Source organism: Anolis sagrei, chromosome 6 (genome assembly GCF_037176765.1).
Source record: "Anolis sagrei isolate rAnoSag1 chromosome 6, rAnoSag1.mat, whole genome shotgun sequence".
In the NCBI taxonomy this organism is placed as follows: Eukaryota; Metazoa; Chordata; class Lepidosauria; order Squamata; family Dactyloidae; genus Anolis; species Anolis sagrei.
The window spans coordinates 27,898,700-27,921,704 of record NC_090026.1 but is presented as its reverse complement, the minus strand read 5'-3'; the positions used below and the strand labels follow the sequence as shown (position 1 = coordinate 27,921,704).

General features: G+C 42.7%; 1 protein-coding gene across 2 annotated transcripts in view; it reads right to left on the bottom strand.

Moving 5' to 3' along the window:
* Positions 1-23,005, bottom strand: part of SYT3 (synaptotagmin 3) — a 92,984-nt gene that overhangs the window by 50,700 nt on the left and 19,279 nt on the right. Inside the window, exons 1-2 of one of the 2 annotated variants that reach the window (XM_060780709.2) lie at positions 5,647-6,029; positions 4,871-5,349 (exon numbers count right to left, since the gene is read on the bottom strand). The gene's annotated coding sequence lies outside the window, so the exon portion shown is untranslated. Of the gene's footprint in view, positions 1-4,870; positions 5,350-5,646; positions 6,030-23,005 lie in introns of those variants that run through there. The other variant, XM_060780708.2, reaches the window with a different exon arrangement.

The window sequence follows — 23,005 nt, the reverse complement described above, 5'->3', positions numbered from 1 at the left end:
CAAGAGCAAGATTTCTCTATTGTGGTGATTCTCAACCAGTGGGTCCTCAGATATTTTAGCCTTCAACTCCCAGAAGTCCTAACAGCTGGTAAAGTAGCTGGGATTTCTGGGAATTGTAGTCCAAAACAACTGGGGACCCACAGGTTGAGAACCACTGTTCTATGGGAACAATGGTTCTTACTCCCACAGAAGGACATATATAATGTTTATAAAGGTACAAAAGAATGGCTAATCTTTTCAGTCCCCACTAGTCATCTTGGGTTTCACTTCAGGAGAAAGGTGACATATTAGATAGATAGATAGATAGATAGATAGACAGACAGACAGACAGACAGACATATAGAAAGGCTGATAGACAGACAGGATGATGGACTAGAGGGTATTTTTTGAGTCCCCCGCTTTGAGTCCTCCTCGGGGTGAGAAAAGCGGTATACAAATACTGTAAATAAATAAATAAATAAATATGCTTATTAAATTTGCAGATGACACCAAATTGGGAGAGATAGCTAATATCCCAGAAGATAAAATCAGAATCTAAAAATAACCTTAAACGAATAGAAAGCTGGGCAAAAACTAACAAAATGAATTTCAACAGAAAAAAATAGCTGGTACTGCATTAAGGCAGAAAAAAAATAAAATGCAGATAGATAGGGTGGGTGACACTTGACTTGAAAACAGTACATGGAAGAAAGACCTAGTTATCTTAGTAGTTCAGGAGCTGAACATGAGTCACTGGTGTGATGCGGCAGCTCAAAAAGCCAATGTGATTTTAGGCTGTATCAATAGGCATACATTGTCAAGATCAAAGGAAGTCACAGTCTCATTCTGCTTTGGACGGACCCCACCTGGAATTAACACATGTTTAGTTGGAGAAAAGAAGACTGACAGGGGAGATGATAGCCATGCTTAAATATTTGAAAGAATGTTACACCGAGGAGAGGGTAAACTTGTTGGACACTGAGTGAGGGATTCAAACTGCAAGAAAGGAAATTCCACCTAGATATTAGGAAGAACTTCCTGACATTAAGAGCAGTTTGGCAGTGGAACATACTGCCTCAGAGTGTAGTAGTCTCCTTTTCTGGTGGGATGGCCATTTGTCAGGAGTGCTTTGATTATACTGTCCTGGGGGTGTGTGGATGGGGCTCTCTTCCAACTCTGGGTCTAGATCAGGCCTGCACAACAACATTCAGCCCATGAGCCACATGTGGCCCACAAAGAGCTTCCCTGTGACCCACGGAGAGGGCTGGGCTTCCTCTTCACTGGTCGGCCCTTTTACTGCAGGCAGGAAGGTAGGGAGGGAGAAGGAATATAATAATAATAATAATAATAATAATAATAATAATAATATCTAGACCACAGAATGGCTCGCAGAAGATTTCTTTTAATATTAGTGAGCTCTTTACAACTGTCAAGTTGTGTAGGCCTGTTCTAGACAGACAGACCAGATTGGCAAAAATAGTGCAATGTCATGAGCTCCTCAGAATGTGCCCTTTCATACTACATAGTGGTAGCACTATGATTTCCCTTAAATTGGATTTTAGCATTCTTGACCAGAGAGCTCCAGCACTTCACCAAACTACATATCCCTAAGACACAGCCATGGCAATTAAAGTGGCATCAGAGTATTATGCCTGTGCAGTGCGAAAGGGCACTGACACCCAACAACCTTTTGCAACAGTGACAAACGTGTGGCTTGCGCTTGGTGTGTGGCCAGCCGATTCATCATGAAGAAGGGCGCCTGTCTAGCCCTCTCTCCCTCAAGTGTTGCTCTGAAAACCCCTCATTCCTAATTCTGTTCTAAAAATATTTCCAGAAGGGCAGCTGTGTTTGTCTGTCAAAGCAAACACAAAGGAGCCATCGCTTGCTGCAGCTCCTTAATAGCCCAGCAGATTAATTGTGATGAAGTGCCCTCTGGTCCGCAAAAATTTATGCCACAGTAAATCTGTTAGTCAGCCATTTTAATGTGCTAAAAGGTGGGAGGGAGGTGGTGGATCTGTAAAGGAGGCTGGAGGCAGCGAGTGGTTTAGACATGAAGGACACACTCCTCTGCCAACATTGGGCCAACATTTAATTATTTAGTCCCAACTAAAGTATGGTCAGCCCTCCACATTCACTGGTATTTGGGGCACAATACCCCCATGAAATTGGAGAACTGCAAATAAAGAAATTGCTATATTTTTATCCAAAGGAATATCCCTCAAAGACTATCTATATTCTCCAGTACAACTCTATGTTCAATATCCACTGGAAGCCAACCATAACATCACAGTGGAAAACCTAGAGATTCCTAGAGAGTGATTACATTATGTAACGATTGTTGTTCCTGTGTTATACATGTCATTTCCTAATTGGTTCTAGCATAAAAATCATAAAAATCATAAAAGTCTATAAAAATACAAAAACTTTGTTTTTGCGGGACATCCTACAGCACATTTTGCTATAGTTTTTCAATGAATATCACATAGTCTCAACCAATTCAACATATGTATTGTCGAAGGCTTTCATGGCCGGAATCACTCAGTTCTTGTGGGTTTTTTCGGGCTATATGGCCATGTTCTAGAGGCATTTCTCCTGACCTCACCTCTGAGGATGCTTGCCATAGATGCAGGCGAAACGTCAGGAGAAATGCCTCTAGAACATGGCCATATAGCCCGAAAAAACCCACAAGAACTGAGCAATTCAACATAGTTTGCGGTAGCCACAAAACAAAGTTTCTGGAGTGTAACAACTATTTTCAAAGTACCGTACAATAAAACAAAATAACACTTTAAAACTAGGAATAGAAAATGTTTCAAATTTTGTTACATAGTTTTATTTCTAGGGATCTCTAGGCCTCAAACAGGGGTCCTCAAACTTTTTAAACAGAGGGCCAGGTCACAGTCCCTCAAAGTGTTGGAGGGCCAGATTATAATTTGAAAAAAACATGAATGAATTCCTATGCATACTGCACATATCTTATTTGTAGTGCAAAAAACATTTATAAAACAATACAATAATTAAAATGAAGAACAATTTTAACAAATATAAACTTATTAGTATTTCAGTGGGAAGTGTGGGCCTGCTTTTGGCTGATGAGATAGGATTGTTGTTGTGGGCTTTCAAGTCGTTTCAGACTTAGGTTGACCCTGAGTGATGACCTTGGAAGGCCGTATCCGGCCCTTGGGCCGTAGTTTGAGGACCCCTGCTCTAGGCCCTGAAGAATGACTGGAGAAGGTTGACCACAGAGTCACACTGAAGGACACAAAATTCGCAATAGTTTAATCAAGCTAATGGACAATCAAATCCTCAAAAATCCACCTCAGAAATATCTACTCAGTCAACAAGATGGAAATTTTGACTCGCTATTCAGCAATTCCTCCAGTGGCTCTGTTTAATATGTAAGTATCTGCAAATATACACCTTCTTAATTTCTTTTGAAATCAACCTGGGAGAGAACCACTTTTTGCTGGGAATGATAATCTTCTACCAAGCAGTCCTATCCATCACTAACTAACCACATGCCCCAAACATCTGGATTATATGTGAAACTGCAAGTTAAAATACAGGATTTTAATGAACCACATGCAAGACTAATGAGCCGTAATGCAAGTGAATGATCAAGAATGCCATGTCAGGATAGTGGCACTTGTGAAGTGAGTATGATTTTTAGTCCATGTATAAAAGCCCTCAATCATCTTTGTTTTGTCTCTGAGTTTACAGGTTAAAAAAAAAGGTAAAGGCTTCCCCTGACATTATGTCCAGTCGTGTTCGACTCTGGGGGTTGGTGCTCATCTCCATTTCTAAGCTGAAGAGCCGGTGTTGTCTGTAGACACCTCCAAGGTCATTTGGCCAGCATGACTGTGACTCGCATATCCCAAAAGCACTAAAATAAGGAATGGGTTCGACTGTTAATTGAGCATATTGAAGGGAAATGGACCACCTCTCTAAGAAGAGCTCCAAAAAAAAAAAATCCTTTCTGAATGGTAACTCTCTGGATCCCACAGGTAGCATGGCTACATACTCAATGAATTCTGGGAGTTGGGACCTCCAAAATGAATTATCCACACTTTTCCCTATAATTGAAGATCTGTGAAGTTTTTCATATAGTTTTAATGACAATGGTGTCTAGGCAGTCTTACTTTCAGAGATAGGAAAGGTTTTGCAGCATTTCTAATAGCACAATGCAGTTGGGATCTCTGTGCATTTGTATTTGGACCCAAGAGATTAAAAGCCACCCATATTGACTGCGGATTAAGGACTGCCCATACTGACTGGGGAAGAAAAAAATAAAGGCAAGTTTGCATCATATGTTGACAAAAAAACTGGAAGAAAGGGATGCATGGCCCCTCAGGATCCTCTGGGGTTTTGTTCCAGAACAGCCATGGATACCAAAATCCATAGATACTCACATATAGTGTACTAAAATGGCATCCCTTATACAAAATTGCAAATGGAATATTTTACCTTTGGATTTATATAAAAATATTTTTGAACCATGGCTGGTTGAATCCCTGGATGCAGAATCCGTGGATACTGGGGGCTGACTGTACTTACATATTATTATGTTGTGTTTTATAGCACACCACAGCAAGAGAACGAACAGTTCCCACTCCAAGGAAATTAGAATATAAAATTATATACAATCACATCAATTATATATCCTTAGTTACAGGTTCAGTCCTGGTATGCCATGGAAACAATTACTACTTCTCAGATCTTTGGTTACACATGTGGGCAGGTAAATGCTTCAGCGCCACCACCTTCCCTGATCATAACAGTGAAACTTTAATAAAACTGGTATTTCCTTCTGTTATGAAGGCCAGAGATTGCTTTACTTACAAAGAATGTTCCTATTTTGTGCCTTCCCCCTCTGCTACCAAATCAGTCTCACCTGGTCAACACACTGGTTCAAGGGATGGCTATCAGGTTTCTTCTGTATTGCTGGATCCAGGATGCCAACCAGTCTGGGTCAATGCCAGGCAGGAGCGTAGAATGATACCACCATCAAGTCCCTGGGGATCTGAGTCCGCACTTGAGGAGCAGCGAGTTGGAAGTAGGGCACCCAATCTGCCATCCAGGGTATTGCTGGGTCCATGTGTAGCAAAGCAGGGGTGGCAGGATGAGAGCAGCGGTGGTCTCCGCTGAAATCCCGAGGGAATCGCTTGCCGTGACGGAATATGTCCTCCTGCCAAAGAGGTTCAGTGGTTCTGAATGGCTTTCCAATGCCTGGATAAGAAGTTGTCAAATCTTCGGCTAACTTTCAGGGGTTTCATCATGATGGGAGCAGGACTGTTATCGAAATCCGTGTCAAAATTGCTCACCCAGATATTGAACTTGTCCAGTTTCCACTCTTCGGAGTTACTTGGGCAGCTGCAAAGATACAAAGGTACATTAGAGAATGATCCAATGCACTTCATTACCTTCCATACTATTTTCTGGTCTCATCTTCATCAGAAGGAACAGAGACCGTGAGTTTGGCCTCTCAACTATGTCATTCCTGCAAACAATAAACAAACAAGCAAACCCCAAATACCCCACAACCTCTGAGGATGCCTGCCATAGATGCAGGTGAAACATCAGGAGAGAATGCTTCTGGAACATGGCCATACATCCTGGAAAATTTACAACAATCCAATGAAAGCCATGAAAGCCTTCGACAATACAAACCCCAAATAGCCACTCCTCGCGCTGCAATCCATACATCACGGGAGCATGTGGCTCACCAGGTATCAGACTACATTTCCCATCATCCAAAGCTTGCACAGGGAAGAGGAGAGGCAAATATGCAGGCTTGAACTCATTGGAGGAAAGGCAGGCTATAAATGTATTGAGTACATATTTTCTCCCTCTCTCCTTCCCCATTTTTTCCCCTACGAAGGGAGGTGACTCTCCACGGCTGGTCATGAGGCTCTCCTTTTCCTCAGGAGAAAAAGCAAGTCATGGGAGCGTCAGGGGAATAGAGGAGACACAGGTTCAGAGCTTCCCCTCCTCCTAAAGACTGCTGCAGCTCCTTCCGCTGGTATCACTGCATCCCTGTTGGAGTCACCAGCATTAGCTCCCGCCCAGAATAACAAGTATGAAGGGCTGCGTGATGGCACGGCACATCTCTCCCTCCTGACTGGCACTGTAATTGCACTCTCTTTATGTCTGTCTCCCTCGCATACATATACCTGGCACAAACATATATCTCCCTGATCTTTAACTCCCTGCCTCCCCGCTGGTCTGTTCTCCATCACCATGCTCAGAAATATTTGCTTTTTTCTCTCCCCTACCTATACCAGTGTTCCTTCCTCTTTGTATCACCTGTACAAACATTCTCTTCAAATGCAGAGATCTGTTATTAGCATTTTAACGTGGAGGGTGAAGGAGGAGAAGAAATTCTAACAGTGTCCCCACCGCAAGAAACAGTCTTTATAGCTTTAGTTCTCTCGTCTCTGATTTTCAATTTGGCCTCTCCTTTGCTACAGATTGGCTTGATCCCAGAGGCTTTCAGTCTGAACTACCCTCTGCTTCAGATTGTCTAGACTTCTTTAGTAATATCATCTTTAGTAATATCACTTTGATATCAGTGCTCCCCATCCTTGGCTACTCCATATTAATTTCTTGCTTCCTTGCTCTTCTAGATAGATTGCTCTGAATAACACCCCTCCCACTTCCTTTTTAGGAAAACCCTTGCATTAAAAATAACAAGTCCTGAACTATCTTGAATCATAGAATCATAGAATCAAAGAGTTGGAAGAGACCTCATGGGCCATCCAGTCCAACCCCCTGCCAAGAAGCAGGAATGTTGCATTCAAATCACCCCTGACAGATGGCCATCCAGCCTCTGTTTAAAAGCTTCCAAAGAAGGAGCCTCCACCACACTCTGGGGCAGAGAGTTCCACTGCTGAACGGCTCTCACAGTCAGGAAGTTCTTCCTCGTGTTCAGATGGAATCTCCTCTCTTGTAGTTTGAAGCCATTGTTCTGCGTCCTAGTCTCCAAGGAAGCAGAAAACAAGCTTGCTCCCTCCTCCCTGTGGCTTCCTCTCACATATTTATACATGGCTATCATATCTCCTCTCAGCCTTCTCTTCTTCAGGCTAAACATGCCCAGCTCCTTAAGCTGCTCCTCATAGGGCTTGTTCTCCAGACCCTTGATCATTTTAGTCGCCCTCCTCTGGACACATTCCAGCTTGTCAATATCTCTCTTGAATTGTGGTGCCCAGAAGTCTACTAAATATATAATAATAGTAGTAACAGCAATATATTTCATTAATGTAACAGTGTGATCATGCCTCCTGAGTCAGACATGGCAATGGTGGTCCATGCTCTGGTTAATAATAATAATAATAATAATAATAATAATAATAACAACACTTTATTTGTACCCCGCTACCCTCTCCCCAAGGGACTCGGTGCGGCTTACATGAGGCCGAGCCCAAACACAACAATACAAGCAATAATAACAACAATACAAGCAATTAAAAAACATAGACAATAAAATACACAACATTATCAATAAAACAACACATAATTAAAAACAGTGGGAAGGCCAAATGTAGAGTTAAAATTGGAAATAATGCTGGGACATGAACGAAAGGTGATACTTGTGTTTGTGGAAGGGCATACGAGCAGACTTAAAGAAATGTAAAGTGCTTTAGAGGACAAAGTGCTATGGAATCATTATTCAAGGAAGGCACACTGGAACAGCCATGTCTTCAAGCTCCTCCTGAAGACTGCCAGAGTTGGAGCCTGTCTGATGTCTTTAGGGAGTGAGTTCCAGTGTCGAGGGGCCACCACCGAAAAGGCCCGTATATGGTTACACCCCATATAGATTACTGCAATGCACTCTATGTGGGGTTGCCTTTGAAGGCTGTTTGGAAGCTCAATTGGTCCAACGGGTGGCAGCCAAGCGGGGTACATGGAGCATACAACCCCCTGTTATGTCAGCTCCACTGGCTGCCAGTCTGCTACCAAGCACAATTCAAAGCGATGGCTTTAGTCTATAAAGCCCTAAACAATTCCAGCCCAGTTTATTTGTCCATATGTATCTCCCCCTATGAACTACCATGGAGATTAAGATTGTCTGCGGAGACCCTGTTCTCGGTCCTACCTTCTTCACAAGCATGATTGGTGGGGACAAGAGACAGGGCTTTCTCTGTGGTGGCCCCTTGGCTGTGGAACTCCTCCCTAGTGATATTAGATCAGCTCCCTCCCCCCCTCCTAGTCTTTAGAAGGAGAGTAAAAACCTGGCTCTGGGAGCAGGCTTTCAAAAAATAGCACAGTGCAATAATCTTAATCTGGAATATGTGCAATTGATTAAGGAACAGCCTTAGACTTTGATTCCTGGATGATGTGTTTTTAATATTGGAATGTATTTTAATTAGGTAGCCCCTGGTGGCGCAGCGAGTTAAACCCCTGTGCTGGCAGGACTGAACACCGACAGGTCACAGGTTCGAATCCGGGGAGAGTGCGAATGAGCTCCCTCTATCAGCTCCATCTCCTCATGCGGGGACATGAGAGAAGCCTCCCACAAGGATGACAAAACATCAAAATATCCGGCCATCCCCTGGGCAACGTCCTTGCAGACGGCCAATTCTCTCACACCAGAAGTGACCTGCAGTTTCTCAAGTCGCTCCTGACATGACAAAAAAAATTAATTATGTTTGATATGTATTAATTTTAATCCAATTTATTTTAAGTTAATGTTTGTATGTCCTAAGGCACTGTGTAGGTGCCATATATAAGCTGCCTTGAGTCCCCTTGGGGTAGAGAAAGGTGGGATATAAATAAGGTAAATAAATAAATAAGCCATTGCGTCTTAGTCTAGTTAAAGGGGGAACTAGCACTATATTAGTTCCCCTTCAGTGCAATTTCTTATTTCATTCCTGGAAATTAATCAGGGATTGAGAGTCAGTGGCTCAGGACCAGTAGTGGTCCATGACTTTTGTTCTGCTATCCCAAGCTGTTGTTAATTCTGTATGAATTGCTGGCTGCCAGTCCATTTCTGGGCTATACAAAATGCTGATCATTACCTAGAAAGCCCTAAACAGTTTGGGTTCAGGCTATTTGTCTAATCGCATCTCCCTATTCAGACCATCCCGTGCACGGCAGTCAATGGAGGAGGCCCTCCTCTCGGTCCCACCCCTGTCTCAAGCTCGTTTGGTGAGAACGAGAGACTGGACCCTCTGCTGACGATGGAGGCCCAAGTCTCCGCTGTTAGCAGAACCGCCTTTTTTCATCTGCGGCAGGCTAGACGGCTGGCCCCCTACCTGTCCAGGGACGACCTAGCTACGGTGATCCAGGCTACAGTCATCTCAAGACTGGACTACTGTAACACCCTCTACATTGGCCTTCCTCTGTCGATGATCCGGAAGCTCAAGCTGGTACAAAACGCAGCTGCTCGGCTTCTTGCAGGAATTCCGATGAGATGCCACATAACCCCAGTCTTACTACAGCTGCATTGGTTACCAATTGAGCACCGGATCGCTTTCAAAGTGATGGTACTCACCTTTAAGGCCTTGCATGGTCTGGGGCCAATGTATCTGAGGGACCGCCTCACCCCCTACCAACCCCAGAGATCCCTCCGTTCTGAGGACCAAGATCTATTGGAAATTCCCAGTGTCAAGACCTTGCGTCTAACAGCAACCAGATGCAGAGCCTTCACAGCAGTGGCACCATCACTCTGGAATACTTTGCCACCTGAAGTCCGTGCCTTGCGGGATTTAACAGCTTTCTGCAGGGCATGTAAGACATATCTATTTCGACGGGCCTTTGATCTCTGATTGTTTTTAAATTGTTTTAAATTGTGTTCAATTTTAGCCGTTCTTGCAAGCCGCTCCGAGCCCCAGGGGAGTGGTGGTATATAAGTTCAAATAATAAATAAATAAATAAACTTCTCCGTGATCGCTTACTGTCTCTGGAACTCCCTCCCTAAAGAAGTAAAAATGGCCCCCACCCTCCTTTCCTTTAAGAAACTTCTAAAAACACACCTATGCACTTTAGCATATGGAGAGGAGGAGAAGTAAGACACTTTAACTACTTGGAATGCTGGCTAGTCTCACTTGTAGTATATGGCTGCCACGTTACATTTCAAATGAACACCGGTGTCAGTCATTTTTAATGTAACTGTACTTTATATTGCTTTTAGGGTATTTGTTCTAATGTTTACATATTTTTAAGTTAACTATGTAACTATGTTTTATTGGATTGTTTTGTTTTATTTTTCATCACAATGCTTAATTCTTCGTCGTAAGCTCACTTTTATTACTGTTGCTTTTATTACTGTTGCTTTATTGTGTATTATTATGATATGTTTGTACACACCTGAGGCATTGAATAGGCCTTTTCTATTTATTTATTTATTTGAAACATTTATATTCCTCCCACCTTCTCACTTCGCAGGGGACTCAGGGTGGAACACAACATATATAAAGTTAAACATTCAATCCCGGGACATAAAACCATAAATTTACAAAAACATTAAAATCACTTATATCCATTTTAAAATCAGTTGCTTAAAAACTATCTTTGGACATCATTCTATTATTATCTCATTGCACTGCCCCATGGCTTGGTGCCACAGCCAGATCTTCACCATCCTTCTGAAAGACAGGAGGGAGGGGCTGATCTAATATTGTCAGGAAGGGAGTTCCATAGCCAGGGGGCAATCACTGAGAAGGCTCTGTCTCTCATCCATGCCAAACGCGCCTGTGACGGTGGCGAGACCAAGAGCAGGGCCTCCCCAGAAGACTTAGTCTTCATGGTGGTTCGTAAAAGGAGATGTGTTCAGACAGGTAAACTGGGCCGGGGCCGTTTAAGAGTTTATAGGCCAAAGCCAGCACTTTGAATTGTGCACGGTAGCTAACAGGCAGGCCAGTGGAGCTGACGTAACATGTGAGTTGTGTGCTCCCTGTATGCAGCCCCAGTTAGTAACCTGACTGCCTCTCACTGGGCTATTTGAAGCTTCGGAACAGCCTTCAAAGCAGAGTTTGTTGCAGTAGTCTATCCTGGATGTAATGAGACTGTGGACTGTGGACCATGGCTAAGTCTGACTTCCCAAGGTATGGGTGCAGCTGGCACACAAGTTTTTTTTGTGTGTAAACCGTCCTGAGTCTCTTTGGGGAGAGGGGGTGGTCTAGAAATAAAATTATTATTGTTGTTGTTATTATTATTATTATTATTATTATTGAAAATTATTATTATTATTAAGCATATTTTGCATATGGATTGCCTCCTACTTGGCAGAACAATTAGTTGACACCTACCTTTTCTGCCTTCCCTCCTTATAGCCAAACATCCTCCCTACTCAATCTTTAGATTATTACCAACCCCAGAAGTAATTGTTAAACTTAGCCATGGATGACAGCAAGAGCCTTCTTGGGATGGGAATGTGGTTATATGCTGGAATTGTTCTCTAAGTGCAACACCCACAATGGCAAGTTCTTCATAAATTATCTTGCTAGCTGGTAGGATTGGGATGGGAGTGGGAGTGTCAATTCTATTACGCAACTGGAAGAAGAAAAGGACCCCGGGCAGTGGAATTGCCATGTGCCCTGCTTCATAGTTTGACAGTCCTCTGCCTGAAGATTAGATTAAAAACTAATGGACAATTAAAAGGGAAAACAGCTACAACTTCCCATCAACAGTGAACACCTGAATAGAAGCAGATTGAGCTGATCTCGGCACACAGCTCATGCAATCTTTCTAAATATAGGGAAATTGTCTGTTTATATTTCAAAATTATTGTCACTTTTGAATGTGTGTCAATTCATGTATGACTGTATCAATACACATCAAAAGTTGGCTTGAAAGCACATAAAAAACTTGATCCTCACAACAACAAAAAACCCAAACCATGATGTAGAGCAAACAAGGCAATGAAACCTGAGTGGCAGTGCATTCAAATACTAAGCAAAGGTTGTTGGAGCATGCAAGAAATCGGTGAGTGTGTGTGTCAACTGTAAAATAAAATGCATGAAGCTGACTGGTTGGGCAATGCCCAGGGAGCAGGCTGAGCCTGGGACTTTTGGATACTGTTACATTTTTGTTCAGGCTTGAGCTATGCAGCTGTAGAGAGAGATGAAGCAGAGTGAAACAGAACAAGAGAGACAGAGTTTGGAGTGTGCTCTCACTTCACGAGCTGCTGAAGGAGTTTATCCACATGGACAGAAAAAAATTAAAACTCTCATAAAAGGACATTATGTGAGTTGATGCAACTGATCACATTGTACATATGTTGTTCTGAACCAAAAGAGTAAACTACTTGTTCCTTTACTGTTCACCTGCATGGCATATTTTCTTTCTCTGGCAAAGCAGCATGTGGGCTGGTCAAACGTGAACTACACGTGGTTTATCTTACATGACGCCACAAAGGTTTGCTCCAAGAGTGTCAACTGTAGGGACCAGAAACTAGACCTCTCAAATCCCAGTCAATGCTATAAATCCCTGGCCCTCTAGCTGGCACATATAAATTGGATACACATTTGGACTCTCTTTGACATTACCTCTTATGTTTTCAGTTATATTTTCCAACCCATACACAAGAGAGAAATGAGGACTTCTTAGAGATGGCCCCCAAGGATATTCAAATGGCACTGGGTTGATGGACGCACTCCCAGGGCTTGGCTTTCTGAAAGATCAGAGCCTTTGTCTGGCCTGTGCATAGCTTTGGAAAATCCCTTCTCCCTCCCCCTGCCACCCCATAACTAGGGTCAAAGCACTGGCAGGAGGACCCCATCAATGCCAGGCTTCCAGATGCTCCCTGCCACATCACATTAGGGAACCCAGTGCAAACAAGGCTGGCGCCAGCCCAGCCTTCTGCCAGCCCGCATGGGGACAACGGCGGGCAGAGGGAGCATGAGAAAAAGTGTGCGAGTGAGCCAGCTGCCTCCAGGGCTGAAGCAGATACGCTACAATTTGCAAAAACAAGCATGAGCGCAAACAAGAGTCGTTCAACAGCCATGCTTGTATTCCCAAAATATATCCATCACAGGCTCTTTTGTTGCAGGTTCATGCTACCGTTTAGAAAATGGCTGTACATACTAGAACATCAAAGGTGATGATCCCCAGAAAGCAGTTACAGCAGGACACCTGATGAACCAGCCTGGACACAGCATATTATGTGAGAACACAGAAATGCTGGACCACTCTAACAACCACCATGTCAGACTACACAGAGAAACCACTGAAATCCACAAGCATGTGGACAATTTCAACAGAAAGAAGGAAACCATGAAAATGAACAAAATCTGGCTACCAGTATTAAAAAACCTCTAAAAACAGGACAGTAAACAAAGAACAACACTCAGAAAACAGAGGAATTCCAGACAGGAAACAATCATTCCCAGCTAACAAGGCACAACAAAGGATTCCCCCAGGCAGGAAGCAGCCAGGCTTTGAAGCTGCAAGGCCATTCAATGCTAATTGAAGTGACCAATTCCAACATTCACACTTGCCACAATCAGACAAAAGTTTTTTCTCCCACCCTGGACATTCTAGAGATATATAAACCCCACTTGCCTTGTTTCCAACAGACCTCACAACCTCTAAGATAATAATAATAATAATAATAATAATAATAATAATAATCTTTATTTGTACTCCGCCACCAACTCCACAAAGGGACTCAGTGCGGCTCACAGAAGCATTCCAAGTGCCACATGCAGACAACAATACATACGTATAAATACAATGACATAACTATAATAACAGTGCATAGAAATCTCATTAATAAAATTATAAAAAATTGAAATTATAAAATTCTTTGAAAGCAGTGGGATCTGTCAGCCGGCTATCTGTCATAAAAATTAATCAAAGTGTGGACCAGTATTATCAATGATTCATCACATTGGCCATTAATTACTCAGGATCAAAGGCCTGTCTGAAGAGCCATGTTTTTAGACTCTTTTTAGATGTGGGCAAAACATCAGTAGAAAATGCTTCTGGAACATGGCCATACAGCCCGGAAAACTCACAGTAACCCAGTGATTCTGGCCATGAAAACCTTTGACAACACATCGTTACAGAGAAGACAATATATGCCTTAATCCAGATTGGGAACTGTGCAGGCTTTTTGTTGGGACATCAACTCCCATCATCTCCACCCAGCACTGTCAATGTTGGGAGTTGAACTACAGTGACATTTTGAGCACCTTAACAATTGCACCTCAAATCCACTTATGAGACCAGGAAATTAAATTAAATTAACACAAACAGTGGAATCCAGTAGATTCCACTGATTCAATGAGTGTAATCTATTTGGGACTAACACCTGCATTTTAGGGCCATACTCCCAGGAACTAGAGAATACATCTAATGTCAGTTGTTTCTTCCTCCACTGTGATAATTCTCTTCTTCATCTCATTTGACATTTTGAAATATTTGATCCTGCAAGTCTTCTGAGAACCCATCCATTGCAGCATTTGGAAACGTAAATGTGGTAGCCCCCAATCCACCATTTGTCAGTATTGAGAAATAATTCCAAATGTTCTTTTCTGAGTGAGAAGAGGAGGAGGAACAACTTTGGGGGAACAGTGATTTGGGGGCATACAAAGAAAAGAGCGGCATGGTTTGTTCTTTATCGTGGGCATGTTTCAATATGTGAGATCTTTTTCAGCCACTGTGTGGGTGGGTGGGGGGAATCTTTCTATTTATTTCCAAAACATAGTGAGGCGATGCTCAAATATCCATCCTAGCAGCCGCCAGTGCAAGCAGTTATTTTTCTCCATTCAGATTTTCTTACGAGGGTTGAATGAAAAGTAATGCCTCCACCTTCGTAACTCCTCAACAGATGGCAGTACTGGTATGCGCCAGGTACTGGCTTGTTCAGTAGACTCTCCTCTACAGTTCCATTTTGGCAGGAAGTCTTAGCATTGAATGCTTGTGTTGTTAAAGTATAGAACCCTGCGCAGACAGTCGGTCAATGCAACTTAAGCAACGTGCGGTTATTGAATTCTTGACAGCAGAAGGTATCACCCCAAAGGAGGTTCATCAGAGAATGAAAGCTGTTGATGGTGATTGTGTTGATGTGAGTACTGTGCATCATTGGGCGAGTAAGTTTAAAAAGATGTTGAGGTGGGAACATATGACTTACATAACAAAGAGTTGGATGTCCTGTGATAGCAACCACCGAGTTTCACAAGCAAAAGACTGACAGATTGATTCAGGATGATCGTCGTATCACTCAGAGATAAATTTCAAGCATAATCGGCGTTTCACAAGAACGTGTGGGTCACATTATTGTTTTGGGTTGTTGTAGGTTTTTTCGGACTATATGGCCATGGTCTAGAGGCATTCTCTCCTGACATTTCGCCTGCATCTATGGCAAGCATCCTTAGAGGTAGTGAGGTCTGTTGGAGCTAGGAAAAAGGGTTTATATATCTGTGGAATGACCAGGGTGAGACAAAGGACTCTTGTCTGCTGGAGCTAGGTGTGAATGTTTCAACTGACCACCTTGATTAGCATATAATGGCCTGACAGTGCCTAGAGCAAACCTTTGTTGAGATGTGATTAGATGTCCTTGTTTGTTTCCTCTCTGTTGTTGTGCTGTTGTAATTTTAGAGGTTTTTTTAATACTGGTAGCCAGATTTTGTTCATTTTCATGGTTTCCTCCTTTCTGTTGAAATTGTCCACATGCTTGTGGATTTCAATGGCTTCTCTGTGTAGTCTGACATAGTGGTTGTCAGAGCGGTCCAGCATTTCTGTGTTCTCAAATAAAATGCTGTGTCCAGGTTGGTTCATCAGGTGCTGTGCTATGGCTGACTTCTCTGGTTGAAGCAGTCTACAGTGCCTTTCATATTCCTTGATTCATGTTCGGGCGCTGTGTTTGGTGGTCCCTATTATTGTTTTGCAGAAACAGTGTCGACTTCTTCTGTGATGGCTTCAGAAAACTTGTTCATCGTTGGAAGAAATGTATCCAATTGTCTGGTGATTATGTGGAAAAGTGAATCATGGTAGTTAAAGAGCACATTCTAAGGATTATTTCTACGTTTGATTTATTAAAATATTCCCATCGAAACCCAAATAACGAAGGTGGAGGCGTTACTTTTCATTCAACCCTCGTAACATGTGCCTTTGGTCATGGGGAGGGGCTCAGCAGTACGCTTTATGCTTTCCACTCAAAAGGTCCCAGGTTGGGTTCCTGCCATCTTCTCTTAGAAGGCTCTCAGGTGATGGGAAAGACCTCCTCGATCTATCTGACCCCTTGGAGAACTATGGTGAATCGCAGCACACAATCCTGGGTTAACCAGACAAAGTCTAACCCGGTCTGTGTCAGGTTCCCATATCCCATGTGTGGACATTAATACGTCATGCTAACCGGCAGAACATCAAAGCACATTTGTGCCACCACATTGACTATCCAAAGCTGCTTACAGGGGGAAAATTAATTTCAACACGCTTGTGTGAGCAAAACTGCTTAATGTTGTATGAAGATAGGATTGCTGAGGCTGAGGTCCGCCTGTAAAACAGGTCCCTTGTCTCAGAAGCCATGCCCTTAGGCTATGAGTCAGAGGTACGGAAGCTATCTATGGAAAGCCAGTGCAGTGTGGCATTGGCTTTAGATTCCCTGTTCAGCCACAAAATTGAACAGGTACATGACTCTGGAACAGGCATGGGCAAACTTTGGCCCTCAAGGTGTTTTGGACTTCAACTCCCACAATTCCTAACAGCCGGTAGGCTGTTAGGAATTGTGGGAGTTGAAGTCCAAAACACCTTGAGGGCCAAAGTTTGCCCATGCCTGCTCCAGAGTCATGTACCTGTTCAATTTTGTGTTCCAGAGCAGGCATGGGAAAACTTTGGCCCTCAAGGTGTTTTGGACTTCAACTCCCACAATTCCTAACAGCCTACCGGCTGTTAGGAATTGTGGGAGTTGAAGTCCAAAACACCTTGAGGGCCAAAGTTTTCCCATGCCTGCTCTGGAACATAGACATTGCATAGGGATGCTGCAAGGCCAACATGAGATGGGGGAAGAAACACATATCTCTCTCTAAGATAGGAAAAATTCAGTTCTTCTAATGTTATTGGACTACAATTGCCATCATCCCTAGCTAGTATATTTGATACTGTCAAATGCTGGCGGTTACACTTTTGAGGAAAGCCATAAAACATAACAAATATCAAAAGATAAATGTTTACAACTTCAGCATGGGATAATCCCTTATAAAAGATGCCCAAAATTTATAGGAAGGGAGCTGAGGAAGCAAGATATCACTGTTGACAACAGACAGTTTTTCTTGACACATGATATCACTCTTTTGTTGTTTTGATGTAAACTGAATTCTGAAAATAAATAAACATGTGGGGTTTTTTTGTATCAGAAGTGACTTGAGAAACTGGTGTGAGAGAATTGGTTGTCTCCAAGGATCTTGCCCAGGAGACCATCCTGTGGGAGGCTTCTCTCACATCCCCGCATGGGAAGCTGGAGCTGACAGACAGGAGCTCACCCTGTCTTGTGGATTCGAGATCAGCAGTTCAGTCCGCACAAGAGTTTATCCCATTGCACCACTGCAACTCAATGGTTTTTCTTTTTTATGTGTGTGTCAGGAGTGAGATGCCCAGGTGTTTCACCATCCTGTGGGGGGCTACTCTCACGTCCCTGCATGGGAAGCTGGAGCTGACAGCAGCTCACCCCATCTTGCAGATTCGAGATCAGTACTTCAGCCGGCACAAGGGTTTATCCCATTGCACCACCGCAGCTCATTTGTTTTTGTTGTGTGTGTGTGTGTGTGTGTGTGTCAGGAATGACTTGATAAACTGCAAGTCGCTTCTGGTGTGAGAGAATTCGCTGTCTGCAAGGACGTCGCTCATGCGATGCCCAAATGTTTTGAAGTTTCACCATCCTTGTAGGAGGTTTCTCTCATGTCCCTGCATGGGGAACTGGAACTGACGGAGGGAGCTCATCCACACTCTCCCCAGATTCAAACCTCCGACCTGTCAGTCTTCAGTCCTGCCAGCACAAGAGTTTAACCCATTGCACCACTGGGGACTCCAGGCTCCATGGTGATTCAGTGGGAAATAAAGTCAACCAGCACAGGATCAAAGGCAGACTCCTCTCTTGCAAATAAAGTGAAAAGTATGCAAAACAAACAACTTGGAGACTACTTGAATAAAAGATAATCTTCTACTCAGAGACTGATTAAGGTCCTTCTTTGGACTATTCTGCCAAGCTCTACTCCTACCATACAAATGTGTTCAAACATTGTGATCTCCACTGGAGACCCTCCTGGTTATTTTTCCACAGTCGGAGACTAAATATCTAAGTGGGGGCCTCCTCATTGGTAATGCCTAGTGTTTGGATTTGCCTGGCACCTGTAGGAAAACCTGGTCTGACTCAAAGAATGGATTGCCCAGAAACTGCACATCATCATACTCTGAACACCCCCCTTTTTTGGGGGGGGGGGGAATACTTTGCACAAGTATGCCAGTATGGAAAAAAACCCACATTAATTATGCTTTTATGTGACATAAAATTATGCTGAGGGCATGTTACATTTTGACCCAAACTCCTTCCATTCCTCTTAGGAAGCAAAGGAATCTGTGATTTATGGCCTCCCCTTTGCTCATTATGGGTATCAATGAAGCTTTGAGTAAATGGGACCTCCTCCATGAGTCACAGTTCTATTCATTTTGATGATGATTGATGGATATAACATGCAAGTTAGACATTCCATATACCATCTAGCTCAGGTGTGGGCAAACTTTGGCCCTCTGGGTGTTTTGGACTTCAACTCCCACAATTCCTAACAGTTGGTAGGCTGTTAGGAATTGTGGGAGTTGAAGTCCAACACACTTGGAAGGCCAAAGTTTGCCCATGCCTGATCTAACCCCTTTGCCTTCCAGAAGCAGACTCAGGGCCTTTCCACTTTGCCCCTAGATTCCAGGATCTGATTTCAGATTATCTGTTTATCCCAGGTTATCTGGCAGTGGGGACTCATCTATTCCAATTTAAAGCAGATAATCTGAGATCAGATCCTCATATAAAGGGCAGTTTGGAAGGGCTCTCAGAGTTTACATACTAAATGCAAGTTGTGCCTCATGTGGCATCAGAGGCTTGCTTAAATGGAGACGAGAGTCTTGCAACTCTTTGGTGAGCATTCCCTCCAATTTCGCCGGAACAGCCCTGATTAATTCTCTGTCATCCCACCATTTCACTTGCTTTTGAAATGGCCCAGTTTGTCTCTCCTCCTCCCACTTTCTCCTTTTCTCCTCATCTGGCTTTTCTCCTCATCTGGCTACAAACTGAAGTCAAAAGTGAAAAAACAGTCTTCATTCAACTCAGTACAGAGGAGAGGAGAGGAGAGGAGGCAAAACCTGAAATCACTTATTTCTTTGCACTATATGGAGCTGCGGTGGCGCAATGGGTTACACCTTTGAGCTGGTGAACTGCTGACTTGAAGGTTGGCTGAACTACTGACCTGAAGTTTGGCAGTTTGAATCTGCAAGACAGGGTGAGCTCCCATCTATCAGATCCAGCTCCTGCCAACCTAGCAGTTCAAAAAGATGCAAATGTGAGTAGATCAATAGGTACCCTTCAGCAGGAAAAGGCAAAGAGATGCTCCTAGCAATCTTGCCAGCCCCACAACCAGGAGGTGAAAACACAGGCTCCTTAGCTTGAAAATGGAGAAAAACACCTCCCCAAGTGCCAGAAATTAGCACTACCTCCAGAAGCCGGAAATGAAAGGAGAAGCCTCTGCCTTTGTATATGTATCTCATTGTACATGATTGTAAAAAGCATTGAATGTTTGCCTATGTATGTAAATGCTGTAATCCGCTCTGAGTCCCCTAGGGGAGGAGGACGGGATATAAATAAAGCGTAGAATAATAATAATAATAATAATAATAATAATAGTTTGTCGAAGGCTTTAATAATAGTTATTTATGGGTTCTCGGGCAAAAGCAAACTGCGCTAGACTCCCCTAGGCTTATTTGTTCTTCCTCTTTAATAACTTCTGCCATCTTGCCTGCATTCTGATGTTGCTTGGCCACATATGTCCCAGTTTTTGTTTGTGAATTATTGCAAGGTATGGGTTAGTTACCTACTTCATCATTAGTTATATTGATATTCAGGTTTTTCTTAGGCAAGGAATTCTCAGAAGCAGATTTGCCAATGTCTTCCTCTGAAGTATAGCAACAACATTAATATTCCTTGGTGGTCTCCATAAAAGTACTAACTACTTAGCATCCAAGATCAGACAGGACCTGGTGTCTATATATTATACAAATGTCCTTTAACAAGCTCAAGGTGGCGTAAATGGCTGTCTTCTCTACTAACTGCCCTGAGTCCCTTTGGGGAGAGAGGGCAGTCTATAAATAAAAATTTATTATTATTTTATTACTGTGTTCTCAATAAAAAAAAACCCTTGTGAAGTATGCCAGGTAAAGGGTGGCTTGCTCAAGAACATCCAGGTTATTCCAGGTTACATTCCCTCAAGAACATCCAGGTTATTGTACACATGCCTGATGCACTATAATGTAGCACATAGAATCGTAGAATTGGAAGAGACTTTGTAGGACATCCAGTCCAATCCTTTGCCAAGAAGTATATATAATGCATATAATATATCTATCTACTCTTCTTATAGATTCAGGACTGGGCACCAGGCCTCTTGGAAGACACTTTGTTTATGGCAATTTAAGTCCTATTTCAGAAAGCATATGATAATAATAGTTGTGATCATCCTCTCTTCCCAGCATAGACAGGATATTGATCCGATATGGCAGAGATAGCGTTTCTGAAGTCATGTTCATGGGCGCTTAGCTTGGCTTTGGGCCATGAAAGTTATTTGGGAACTTGCTAGTAAGGTAATGCGCCTGATGTTTCTGATTTGTTTGTTCTTACATTTCAGCGCAGGGGGAAAAGACAAATTGGAAGAACACTGATTTCTATTACAGACAAGGGAGAGCCCTGTGGTGTTTGAAAAATTGCAAGTGAGATCTCTGTTTGCTCAGAAGAAAGTCCCACAGCGCTCAAGGACATTTCGGTTTTGTTTGCCTTCAACTTATTTTCATCTTATGGCAGCAACTTTAGCACAAGAGTTTCTTGGCAAGCCAAGAGATACTGCCTTTGCCTTCCTTTGAGGCTGAGATAATGTGACTTGCCCAAGGTCAACCGGGTAGTTTCCATGGACAAGTGAGGATCTGAACACTGTTCTCCAGAATTTGTAATCTAATATCAAACCATTACACAAGGCTGTGTCTCAAGAAGACTTAGTCCCATGAAAGTGCCCTCAATGGGCAAAGTGTGCCCTCCTCGATGCTCTTGAACTGCAATTCCCATCAAACCTAACTGCAATCACCCACACTTCTGCAAAGTCAGCATGCTAGGACTTGTACTTAGCAGGGGCCCTAGTGTCACAAGCCTCCCCTCTTAAAAACCCCCAACATTTCTGAGTTTAGCTACAACCTTCAGCATAATTTTGAAGGATATGGATTTTCCCAGCATCTGTATATTGTTGTAAACCAGTGGTTCCCAACATTTGGGCCTCCAGGTGTTTTGGACTTCAGCTCCCACAGTTCCTAACAGCTGGTAAGCTGGCTGGGATTTCTGGGAGTTGAAGTCCAAAACATCTGGAGGCCCAAAGATTGGGAACCACGGTTGTAAACTATCTTTGTCATTGTGATACTGTGATCTAGCACAGGAGATTAAGAACCATTCGCTCTACGAAAGACCTACTCCTGGTAGAGATGAAAATTCCAAGAATTGGACTGATTCAACACAGCTACTTGGATTTGCAGACTCTTTTTGGAATCAGATGGGACAACTCCAACAGTTAATGTGTGGATCTCTACGTTTACCATTATTGCTATTCTTGCTCACAACTGACTGACTGCATGTTGGTAGCTTGCTTTTCAGAGATATATCCCCACATAAGCAAAAAGGAAAATTGCATGTGTGTACATACAGCATAACCTTGTATCTATGGAGGATACATTGAAAGACTCCCTGTGGATACCTGAAACTGTGGGTAGTGAACTCTATATTTTGACTGTGCTTTAGCAGTTCAAAAACATGCAAATGTGAATAGATCAATAGGTACTGTTTCGGTGGGAAGGTAATGGCGCGCCATGCAGTCATGCTGACCACATGACCTTGGAGGCGTCTATGGACAACGCCGTTTTTTCAGCTTAGAAATGGAGATGAGCACGAGCCCCCAGAGTCGGACAAGACTAGATAAAATGTCAAGGGGAAACCTTTACTTTTATTTTACTTGGGCCAGAAGCATATCATAGACTTGCACCGGAAGACCTAGGGAGATTTTTTTTATTTTATTTTGGAGTGTGGATATGTGAGATTACAGATAAGGAAGTAAAAAGCAATACTATTAAAACTGGTGAATAATGCCAAGTTTGGATCTGATGAAAATGGAATACACTAAGGACCAAATCAGGCCAAATTAATTTTGAAAAGTATTTATGTGATGCAATTCTACCCCAGCTGTTCAGTGTCTTTAATGGGATTTATTATGAGTAGACTTATTCAGAGTAGACTTATTATGAGACTGCAGTGTGAAGGATCTGCAATCATGGAAAAATATGGCATTGGCTGGGTTTACTCTGCCAAATAACGGAGTCTGAATTGCGTTATATTGTCAGTAGACCCATATAATGCAGTTCATACTGCATTATATGGGACTAGACTGGCCACATAATGCTGTCCAAACTGCATTATTTGCTAGTGTAATTCCAGCCTCAGATAAGTAGGTTAAATAAGCTATATAAATAAAAATGTAATGTTCGTTTGTGGGATTAACATAACTCAAAAAGCACTGGGCGAATTGACACCAAATCTGGACACAATACACCTATCAGGCCAACGAGTGACTATCACTCATAAAACACTGAAAAACACAGCAAAAGAGATTTTAAAAGCAAAAAGAAAACCCATAACAACACATGTGCAAAACCACATATATACACATATACGCAGATATATACACACATATACACAGACTTGGCCACAGCAACGTATGGCAGGGGACAGCTAGTAAATAATAATAACTTTATTTATTAAGTTGCAGCCTTAAGTCTCTAAAGAAAGAGTGAGAGT